Here is a 13,124-nt window from a genome sequence, read left to right on the forward strand (position 1 = left end):
CCCAGATAGACACGAACACTTTGTTTTGTACAGTGCATTGTATGAACATAACCCAGACAGACACGAACACTTTTTGTACAGTGCATTATATGAACATAACCCAGACAGACAGGAACACTTTGTTTTGTACAGTGCATTGTATGAACATAACCCAGATAGACACGAACACTTTGTTTTGTACAGTGCATTGTATGAACATAACCCAGACAGACAGGAACACTTTGTTTTGTACAGTGCATTGTATGAACATAACCCAGATAGACAGGAACACTTTGTTTTGTACAGTGCATTATATGAACATAACCCAGACAGGAACACTTTGTTTTGTACAGTGCATTATATGAACATAACCCAGACAGACAGGAACACTTTGTTTTGTACAGTGCATTGTATGAACATAACCCAGATAGACAGGAACACTTTGTTTTGTACAGTGCATTATATGAACATAACCCAGATAGACACGAACACTTTGTTTTGTACAGTGCATTATATGAACATAACCCAGATAGACACAAACACTTTGTTTTGTACAGTGCATTATATGAACATAACCCAGATAGACATGAACACTTTGTTTTGTACAGTGCATTATATGAACATAACCCAGATAGACAGGAACACTTTGTTTTGTACAGTGCATTATATGAACATAACCCAGATAGACACAAACACTTTGTTTTGTACAGTGCATTATATGAACATAACCCAGATAGACATGAACACTTTGTTTTGTACAGTGCATTATATGAACATAACCCAGATAGACACGAACACTTTGTTTTGTACAGTGCATTGTATGAACATAACCCAGACAGACAGGAACACTTTGTTTTGTACAGTGCATTGTATGAACATAACCCAGACAGGAACACTTTGTTTTGTACAGTGCATTGTATGAACATAACCCAGATAGACACGAACACTTTGTTTTGTACAGTGCATTATATGAACATAACCCAGATAGACACGAACACTTTGTTTTGTACAGTGCATTATATGAACATAACCCAGACAGGAACACTTTGTTTTGTACAGTGCATTATATGAACATAACCCAGATAGACACGAACACTTTGTTTTGTACAGTGCATTGTATGAACATAACCCAGATAGACAGGAACACTTTGTTTTGTACAGTGCATTATATGAACATAACCCAGATAGACACGAACACTTTGTTTTGTACAGTGCATTATATGAACATAACCCAGATAGACACGAACACTTTGTTTTGTACAGTGCATTATATGAACATAACCCAGATAGACACGAACACTTTGTTTTGTACAGTGCATTGTATGAACATAACCCAGATAGACACGAACACTTTTTGTACAGTGCATTATATGAACATAACCCAGATAGACACGAACACTTTGTTTTGTACAGTGCATTGTATGAACATAACCCAGATAGACACAAACACTTTGTTTTGTACAGTGCATTGTATGAACATAACCCGACAGGCGTGTTGGCTGAATGGTTAGATTGCCGGATTCTCGTCCTGATTGATTGAGTTTGATCGCTGGTTTCGGCACGCCTGGTGGGTGAAGGGTGGAGGTTTCTGTGATCACCCTGCTGAACATGTGCCACCCAGTGTGATGTCTCCAGCTATTTCCAGCCAGCTTTTTTGATACATGTAATGAGCATACTTAGACTTTGTTCTCAAAAAGCCCAACTAGCTGCAAATGGCCAGCTGCTGTCTGCCTGACACAACAACACACACAGCCACTTGCTTTCAGCTACAGACTGTGCTGTCCCCAAGGGAGAAACATATTACTGACATTGATGCTACTTGTATCATTGGAGAGTTGCATCCCTTAGACAAGCCCTCCATCTCTTCTGTCAACATGAGAAAAGAAGGCGGGTGATGACGGCTGGTCACCAGTGTGAACACTCAACTCACCACTGGCGTACATGGTGGGAAAGAGCGTAATGATGTGTGCACAATTCTCGGCCACTTGCTGTTGGCAGCTAACGGCCAGGCTTAGTGGGAACGCAGCCTCAATGTGAACGTAGCCTAATATGTATGGTGATAAAAATTATATTCCAAGTGAATTAACTTATACGTATTTCTGTACAGGGTATTTGATTACAGTAAATAATGTGTCAGCCCATGTAAGACAGTTACTCCATTTAATGTAAAGTGGAATCTTTTTCTTTTTCACCTCTTCACAGTGTCTGCCCAGCTCCTGTGATGAATTACATTGTCTTCTCCAAGTCCGGTCTGGAGCCATAGGAAGTGGAATGTTGAACAAAATGTATACGGATAATTACAGCTTAATGATTTCAGTGGTCTTATAATTTACAGACACATTATACATGCGTTCGCCTATATTGCATATGCACATGCACTTTCGTCAATGGTCACACATACACAAGACACAGACACACATGTACATATGCGCGCGCATGCACACACACACACACACACATGCACACCATATGTAATCAGGCCACATTTCCCATATTCAGTTCATTACACCGCCACCCTCAAAACTTCCATCGTCATTTTGTACAGTCAGTTCAGGAGAGGACTGAAAACTTTGTTAATCCAGTATGATAAATTTGTAATGTGAAATTTTCACACGATTCTTTTAAAAGATTACTATGTGAAAAGACATGGAAAGAAACAAATAGCATGCACCGACATACACTTTCCCCCGCCCCCCCCCCCCCCCCCCCCCCCCCCCCCACAACCACCACCACCACCCCCACACACACACACAAATACACATACTCATCGAACCATCCTCACACACACAAGCACACTCACACATTTGCATGCGACACACACACACACACACACACACACACACTTGCATGCAAGACACACACACACACACACACACACACTTGCATGCAAGACACATACACACACGCACACACTGGCCTCACTGGTCCCACCATTCCTGGTCAGAAGACAGAAAAAAGAGGAAGAAGCCAGGCTTTCCTGGGTGTGGTCCGACCATCTAGAGTTCAATAAGGTTTGATCCAGGCCCCCCAAATCTCATTAGTGGTGACAAGTCTGGGGATGCTCACATAATCACGTGCATTACAACTCTCTGTCCCACAACACCAGCACGGCATGCGTGTTTGTCTCATCGACCTGCAGACAGTGATATGTAGCAAGAAGGCACAGGTAATACAAGGGGTGTGTGTCAACTGAATGACAATGACAAATGATTTAACGAATCGGGTTACATGCCCCACAATTCATGGGGAGAACTAAAGCTGGGTTTCCAATATATATATATAATGGAAAAAAAAAAGATCATCATGTTATGTACATGAATTTACTGTAAATAACATAAGGGGTGGTATGATCGTGGGACGAAAAAAGAAGTAAAGGGAAAAATGTCTTTGTATTTCTCTTTTTGTCACAACAGATTTCTCTGTGTGAAATTTGGGCTGCTGTCCCCAGGGAGAGCGCGTCGCTGCGCTACAGCGCCACCCTTTTTTTGTAATTTTTCCTGCGTGCAGTTTTATTTGTTTTCCATATCGAAGTGAATTTCCTACACAATTTTGTCAGGAACTGCCGTGGGTTCTTTTACGTGCGCTAAGTGCATGCTGCACACGGGGCCTCGGTTTATCGTCTCATCCGAATGACTATAGCGTCCAGATCACCACTCAAGGTCTAGTGGAGGGGGAGAAAATATCGGCGGCTGAGCCGTGATTTGAACCACCACGCTCAGATTCTTCTCACTTCCTAGGCGGACGCGTTACCTCCAGACCATCACTCCACATGTGGGGGGGCGGGGAATGGAGGGGGGTGGGGGGGTCGGGAGGGGGGGGGGGGGTCATATGTATCAACAACAAATTTAATTCATTTTGTTATTATCTATCAATTTATGTTTTCGGTTTGATATTGTCATATTGTTATATAACAACAGTGTTACACACCTAATGTCTTAAAATAATTTTCATGAAAAGAATTAGCCAGCATATATTTTCTGTCTGTCTGTCTGCCTCTCTTTCACTCACTCACTCACTCACTCTCCCTCTCCCTCTCCATCACACATACACGCGCTCGCGCGCGCGCGCACACACACACACACACACACACACACACACACACACACACACACACACACACACACACAACACACACACACACACACACACACACACACACACAATTCAGTTCAGTCATTCAATGAGGCGTCACAGCGTTCGGACAAATCCATATATGCTACACCACATCTACTAAGCAGATGCCTGACCAGCAGCGTAACTCTCTCTCTCTCTGATCTTAAAGAACTTAGAGACAAATACATACCTTCAAAATTCTGTAATAATCCATCAAGTTTTAAATTATCCATTCTTGCTGCAAACGAAAATAGTACAGTCATGAACAGCCTGGCTATGTTCATATATAAAGCATTACAAATGAGACAATTATCAACTTGTTAGTATGCTTTCAATAGTTTTGCTTAAGTACCTTGCTTGAGTGTTTGATTGGTATACTTTATTGTTTTCGTTGCCAAAACCATTTTACTTGTCCGGAACCAATCGACAGCAAATAATATAACAACACAACCTCTCTTGGTATGGGCCAAAGGCCTGATCACTAAAACATTCCTATTCATATTCGTCTAAGTGTTCGTGTTCGTATTCTCTCTCCCTCTCTCTGTCTCTCTCCCTGTCTCTCTCTCTCAGTGCTGGGCCTTACTCTCCCCCATCTCTCCGCAGTCTTCCACAGCTGCACAGCTCACCCTCACACACGTCCTCACCCTTTCCACAGCTGCACAGCTCACCCTCACACACGTCCTCACCCTTTCCACAGCTGCACAGCTCACCCTCACACACGTCCTCACCCTTTCCACAGCTGCACAGCTCACCCTCACACACGTCCTCACCCTTTCCACAGCTGCACAGCTCACCCTCACACACGTCCTCACCCTTTCCACAGCTGCACAGCTCACCCTCACACACGTCCTCACCCTTTCCGCAGCTGCACAGCTCACCCTCACACACGTCCTCACCCTTTCCACAGCTGCACAGCTCACCCTCACACACGTCCTCACCCTTTCCACAGCTGCACAGCTCACCCTCACACACGTCCTCACCCTTTCCACAGCTGCACAGCTCACCCTCACACACGTCCTCACCCTTTCCACAGCTGCACAGCTCACCCTCACACACGTCCTCACCCTTTCCACAGCTGCACAGCTCACCCTCACACACGTCCTCACCCTTTCCGCAGCTGCACAGCTCACCCTCACACACGTCCTCACCCTTTCCACAGCTGCACAGCTCACCCTCACACACGTCCTCACCCTTTCCACAGCTGCACAGCTCACCCTCACACACGTCCTCACCCTTTCCACAGCTGCACAGCTCACCCTCACACACGTCCTCACCCTTTCCACAGCTGCACAGCTCACCCTCACACACGTCCTCACCCTTTCCACAGCTGCACAGCTCACCCTCACACACGTCCTCACCCTTTCCGCAGCTGCACAGCTCACCCTCACACACGTCCTCACCCTTTCCACAGCTGCACAGCTCACCCTCACACACGTCCTCACCCTTTCCACAGCTGCACAGCTCACCCTCACACACGTCCTCACCCTTTCCACAGCTGCACAGCTCACCCTCACACACGTCCTCACCCTTTCCGCAGCTGCACAGCTCACCCTCACACACGTCCTCACCCTTTCCACAGCTGCACAGCTCACCCTCACACACGTCCTCACCCTTTCCACAGCTGCACAGCTCACCCTCACACACGTCCTCACCCTTTCCACAGCTGCACAGCTCACCCTCACACACGTCCTCACCCTTTCCGCAGCTGCACAGCTCACCCTCACACACGTCCTCACCCTTTCCACAGCTGCACAGCTCACCCTCACACACGTCCTCACCCTTTCCGCAGCCAAAGAAATGCATAACGATGACAGGTCTATGATAAATCTTTCCCATACTACTTCTCTGTCTGTCTGTCTGTCCTCCTGTATCGCTCTCTCTGTCTCTGTCTCTGTCTCTGTCTCTGTCTCTGTCTCTGTCTCTGTCTCTGTCTCTGTCTCTGTCTCTGTCTCTGTCTCTGTCTCTCCATCTCCACTGTTTGCTGACCTCTCTTTGTATCTTCCTCTCTTTCCTTCTCTCCACCCTCATCTGTGCGCGCGCGCGCGTGCGTGTGTGTGTGTGTGTTCGTCATGTGTCTGTGTTTCTCTGTCTTTCTACCGGTCTGTTTCTCTCTTTCCCTGTCTCTATCTTCACACTATCTCCATCAGTCTTTCTCTCTCTCTCTCTAGCTGCGCTTGTGTTTGTCTCTGTGTGTTGTCTGTCTGTCTGTCTGTCTGTGCCTGCGTGTTTTCAGCCAGTCTCATAAAGTCACCTCCACCTCCAAGGAAATAAACAACAGCGACATGTCTATCAGTATGAATAACCCCCCCCCCCTCTCTCTCTCTCTCTCTCTCTCTCCCTCTCATGTACTCAAATACCCAAGACACATGCATAAGCCACACCCCTTCACGCACGCACACACACACACACACACACACACACACACACACACACACACACACACACACACACACTCACATGCTCACTGACTCAGAGCCCCCACTACACACACACACAGCCACACACACACACACAAAACAAAATAAAACAAACAAAAAACACACCTCATATGCTGCTATTTATTATCATCACAGATTCTCTCTAGTTTATCGGATAAGTCATTGTACTAAACAAAACATTTAATAGCATGACCAAAATTCCATCATGGAATCTCCAGGATAAAATGACGACATAGCAATGTTATTTTATTTTATTCTTTGAACTGGATGTTGTCTTTGTTCTTGGTTTCATGAATCACTCAAAAATTAATGTGCGTGCATTGTAATACAACTGTGTGTGTTTGTGTGTGCGTATGCATGTGTATGAGCGGGCGCGTGAGGGTGTGTATGTGTTCGTGTGTGTCAGTCTTGTTTTTATAGTGCATAATTGACAGAAGGGAATGCTGTTGATTTCAGTGTGCAATGTAATCACTCAATGGCCGAAGTTTTTGCTTTGGTTTTTGAGTAGACCCCCTCCCCTCCCCATCTCTCTCTCTCTCTCATTCTGTCCTTAAGTTCTAGACAATGTTGGGTGGAATAAAACATTTAGCTAAAATGGTTGAGGATATCCGTTCATTGTGTTTGGCTAGTGGCTTCTTCTCAGATTCATCTCTTGTCTGCCTTCAGTGTCGGCCTTGGATGCGATAAGGTCTCCCTGTTTTCTACGCCTTTTATTCTCTTTACGTCATTTCTGTTCGTGGAGTCATTTGTCTCACCTTGTACAACTATCGAGTGTCTATTTTCGTGATGTTCTTTCGCCGGTGTTCTTTGTTCTCAGAGAAAGAAAGAGAGAGAGGAAAGGAGGGAGGGAGGGAGACAGGGATATGCACAGAGAGCGCATTAGTCAAACAACATTGATCAGTTTTACTGTTTCCACTCTTTGGTCTTTTCTTGCATTCACAGTGCCACCCACGCGCAAACACACACAGACAGAAACTATGCAAAAAAAACAATGAAATATCACACACACACACACACACACACGGGCTGACAGGGCTGCAAGAAAAGGTGCAAAAAACGAACAGGGAACCATAGAACTTTATGTGCCTCTGTCTGTACAAGAGGGTTATCGAATACTAGGAAAAACATCGTGGAACAAAGTCAGGGAATTATACCAGGAAAACGGCAAAGCTTTAATCCATAGTGTAGTTCATGTTCAACAACCGGGAGCTATCAATCAGTCAAATACATACAGTAATTCAATAAGATTAAGGCAGATTCATACATTATCAAACAGGATAAAACTGAACGCTTTTATAACTAAGTTCAGCAATGATGTCAGATGCATATGTGGAGAACATAATTATTATATCTAGCAACCATGTAATATTCGAATGTCAGAATCTAAAATGGTTTTTGCCAGACTTCACCAAAAGTTCTTTTGAATGTGTTATTAACAATTCCAATATGTTATTTGTTGTTGCAGAAGGTTTGCTGCGTAGTCCTATAGGGCATTTGTTATAGTTGTTACAGTTGTTTTGATGTTGGCGTTTATAACGGTTCCATTTTCCCTAGCGTTGTCTCTCCCTATTCACCCTCCACACATAACACACTTTTAGCCCTCCCCCTCCCACAACACCTACCCCCGCGGTTTTTTTTTGTTTTGTTTTGTTTTTTTGTTTTGCTTTGTTTTGTTTTTGTTGTTGTTTTTGTTTTTTTTTTTTTGTTTTTTTTTTTTTTGCTTTGTTTTGTTTTTGTTGTTCGTCTAGTATCACTTCAAGTGGAAAGACGTTAAACTGAAGACGACGAGACACACACACACACACACACACGACACACACACGACACGACACACACACACACACACACACACACACACACACACACACACACACACACACACACACAATCGTCTAATATCTCTGATAGTGAAAAGACGCTAACTAATGAACGAACACGAGACACACAAACAAGATGGCGGATACAGTCAACGGACAAGAAATCATCTGCTAATCATTGTCGAAAACTACACAGATGACGCGATCGACTAGATCACGGAGTAAACAATTCAGTTCCTGTACCTCCGCGACTGCAGATGTTTCAAAAACAAAAAAAAACAGTCCAGCAGAAACGACAGCAGAAGAAGGTCAAGGAACTGAGTCGACAGGAAAGAGCACCAGTCTCAGTGGAAAGCCTTTCGTAAGGTACACCCTCTGAAGACAGCCAGACACAAGAAATCAAGGACGATCGCGAAGAAAAATTCAGCTTGCGCGATGAGGTCAGCGAATTAAGTTCCATCATCTTGACCTTAAGTCAGCGCATCGCGACAATGGAAAGGAATACGAACACCCAAACGCGACCAATGGAAAAAGTGACAAGCCCAAAGTGGCACTAAAGAATACCTCCACTCAGACAGACCCAGTGTGCGACCAATGGAAAAAGTGACAAGCCCAAAGTGGCACTGAAGAATACCTCCACTCAGACAGACCCAGTGTGCGACCAATGGAAAAAGTGACCAAGCCCAAAGTGGCACTGAAGAATACCTCCACTCAGACAGACCCAGTGTGCGACCAATGGAAAAAGTGACAAGCCCAAAGTGGCACTGAAGAACACCTCCACTCAGACAGACCCAGTGTGCGACCAATGGAAAAAGTGACAAGCCCAAAGTGGCACTGAAGAATACCTCCACTCAGACAGACCCAGTGTGCGACCAATGGAAAAAGTGACCAGCCCAAAGTGGCACTGAAGAATACCTCCACTCAGACAGACCCAGTGTGCGACCAATGGAAAAAGTGACAAGCCCAAAGTGGCACTAAAGAATACCTCCACTCAGACAGACCCAGTGTGCGACCAATGGAAAAAGTGACCAAGCCCAAAGTGGCACTGAAGAATACCTCCACTCAGACAGACCCAGTGTGCGACCAATGGAAAAAGTGACAAGCCCAAAGTGGCACTGAAGAACACCTCCACTCAGACAGACCCAGTGTGCGACCAATGGAAAAAGTGACCAGCCCAAAGTGGCACTGAAGAATACCTCCACTCAGACAGACCCAGTGTGCGACCAATGGAAAAAGTGACAAGCCCAAAGTGGCACTGAAGAATACCTCCACTCAGACAGACCCAGTGTGCAAGTGTAGCCAGACGGACTCCTCGTAAACTACAGCCAGCGAAGACAACAGTTGGGCCAACGGCAAATCCATCACAAACCGCCAAACTGAATACACAGGCCCCGGGTTCTCAAAGAACAAATGACGTCATTGCGGAGAAAATACCAATTTCAGCTACGTGAAGAGAAAAGAACGAAGAACTTCCAGCTGTTGTTGTTCTCCATGATTCCACACTGTCAGGAGTGCAACCTCGAAGGTTGGGACATTCTTATGGATTTTCGGCGGCCAAAAGAAGTGTTTATAAAATCAACGACCTTGACAAACAACAGGGCATCCCGTTTCGTGACGAGGCGCTACCACAACACCTCTAGCCCCACCGCCATGCTCGAAGAAGTGAAGTGGCCCAGCCTCCACGACAGACGACGTACAGCACGTCTATCCATGCTGTACAAGATCCACAACGACCTGGTCAGCACAGAAGGCATTAAAGCCAGCCTGCGCCCCAAACCTCCGCGCCGACGCCGCGGCCACGTTCAGCAGTTCACCATTCCACAGTGCAGAACGCAGTACAGACAGCAGGCGTTGCTTCCCCGTACCATCAAGGGCTGGAACGAGCTACCCCAGGACGTTGTAGAGGCCAAGACCATCGACACCTTCGTGTCAAGGGCCTCCCGTCTCCACTAAAAGCCACGCCCAGGTTTGTTTTTTTGTTGTTTTTTTGTTTTGTTTTTTGTTGTTGTTGTTTTTTTTGGTTTTTTTTTTTTTTTTTTTTGTTTTTCTGCGAGTGCGGACCCCTTGCATAAGTGACAGAATAATCAACTTGCTGATTGTGATCGCTGTCAAGGAAGAAGAAGATCGCCACATCCAGAGAAGAAACACCACCTGAAGCTGTTATCATAAACTGTGGCCTGAGCAACTTGAAAAATGCAGACGCTGAGAGAGTGTCAAGAATTTGTAACATTTGTTAAACAAGCTCTTTTCCTCATCAGCAAAGTCCCTGCCGTAAAAAATACTGAATTGTACGTAAAACGGCAATTGTTCAATGCTTTGGTCTACAAAGAGCTTTTGGAACCGAGTCGGGTATCTCTTGTGTCACACGAGCAGCTGAAAATGTACCATCTGAAGGACGGCATTCATCGCACCGGGAAGGGTTCCAGCATCCTGGCGGCAAACCTGGGGCGACACCTGCGGCGGCTGTTCTGGACCAAGCCGAAGCCTGGCAGACCCGGTCATCCCCGCTTCTTTGGTGCCTCCAGACAGATGGTGCAACAGATTTGATGTGCTACAACGGTGGTGCTGAGCAGTGATAAATATTATTAAAGACTATAACAATAGTAAATAAGCCATTATTGGTCTTTTCTTCATCGTTGAATCTCAGTAATCTGACACGAAAAGCAAGTCATAACTGCTGTGTTGACTCTAGATTACTTTCCGTGCATCTGATGTGTATACTGTATGTGTATTTTCCGGTGTTTTCTGAACTAACATAATTATTATAACTACTGTCCTATTCCACTTTTTGATTGTGTTTTGGTGGACAGTGGTTCTTGGGTTGCTCTTCTTTTTTTTCTTTTTTCTTTTTTTTTTCCTGTTCAAACTTATTTTATTTTATTCGTTAATTTACTTCTTTTTTTTTCTTTTTTTTTTTGCCTCTTACACATAGTATGTTTTGTATTTGACCATCAGTGTTTGTGTTGATTTCAAACTATGAGGTGTAAATGCAATACCAAAAATTTTACAATGGAACTGCAGATCTATGTCTACATTCACTATCTGCAGTGCAGCAAGATCTTGTATCTAATGAGTATCACGTTCGTCTCCTTCGGTCTTTGAATGTGAAAAAGGACAGTCTCCCCTGACCGAAGCAGTTTTATTATCCACCAATAGTTAACCAAGGACAGCCTAGTACCAAGATCAGTACTGCAATTTTATATTCCTATTGGTATACAGTACTGTGAAAAACAGTCACCTGTGCCAGTGGGCATGGAAAATATTGCATCGTGTGCTGTAACTGCTAAGTTTTCAGAGTCTTTTAAAATAAACTGTGCTTCTGTTTACTTACCAAAAGGACCTACCGATGATAATACTGATTGGCTAAAAACAGTTGAAGACGAGCAAGAAAAATGGTTGATAGGTGGAGACTTCAACGCCCATTCACTTTTTGGGGAAAATGAATGCGCCCATGTGACCAGTAACAGGCTTGTTGAAAATATTGTAGATTCATCACTTTTTATACTAAATGATAGTTCACGTACAAGAATTCCTGATGTGTCTAGCCATCGGCCTACCGTTATAGATCTAACATTCGTTTCACATATAATGGCATCATCTTGTCTATGGAAAACGTATGACACTCCCGGGGGTGATCATATTCCTATAATAATCACCATCAGTGAAGATGCCCCTTTAGAAGAGACAGAACAAGATGTCATCCCGAGGTACAAGTACAAAAAAGCAGACTGGCTCACATTTACAAACACTATAGAAGGCTTGGATATGAATTTTTCAGTTGACGATGACATTGATACTGTGTACAATTATTTCACTACTTTTGTCCGAAACGTAGCCAGTGTATGTATCCCTAAACTAAACTTAACAAGTGCAAAAGGGAATAAGCATTTAGGTAGCGTATATACGTAATAAGAAAAATAAGAAAATCTGGAATAAAAAGCTTATACACATGAAGCAAGCTAATATACATAATAGTAGAGTTGTAGAACAGGCTGAGAAAGATCAGTGGATTAACTTTTGTAACACAGAAGTTTCCAACCATGAGGATTCAAAAAAAGTATGGAAACAAATGAATATTTAAAAAAAAAATGGAATAAAGGTACAAGAATACCCAGTCTTACTCGATAACAACAAACTTCCATCAGCAACAGAAAAAGCCGAAGCATTTGTTGACCAGTTTGCAAAAGTGAGTAGAACAGAGGGATTATGTGAAACCCAGAGGATTTTTAGAGAAGGACATTCTGATATGTCCAACGATTCTTTGGAGGACAACAATAATTATATCATTGCTCCTTTAACCCTCCAAGAACTATTTGAAAGTATATCTACAGTTCCAAACAAGAGAACATCTGTTGGATTCGATGCAATTTCTAACGAAATGATAAAGCATTTTCCGGAAAATTGGATTAATATTCTCCAAAGTATATTTGAAAGTTGTGGGACTACAGGCTGCCTACCTAAAATCTGAAAAGAAACAACAGTTGTTCCAATTCACAAAGAAGGAAAACCTAAAAAAAAAATTTTTTAATGTACTAACAGATATAGACCTATGTCTTTAACTGTTTGCAAGCTATTAGAAAAATCGTTTTGAATAGGCTTACCTATTATTGTGGAAAAAATGACTTTATTCCTGTGAATCAAGCAGGGTTTCGCAAGGCCCCCTATTCCACCCTGGGAACTCAAGAGAGCCCAGTTTGATATTGATTATACGAATGTAACAAAAGACTGAATACATAAATTTACTGTCATCTTATGCCCGAATCCACTTATGTGATCA

This window comes from Babylonia areolata, chromosome 25 (assembly GCF_041734735.1).
Source record: "Babylonia areolata isolate BAREFJ2019XMU chromosome 25, ASM4173473v1, whole genome shotgun sequence".
NCBI lineage: Eukaryota > Metazoa > Mollusca > Gastropoda > Neogastropoda > Buccinidae > Babylonia > Babylonia areolata.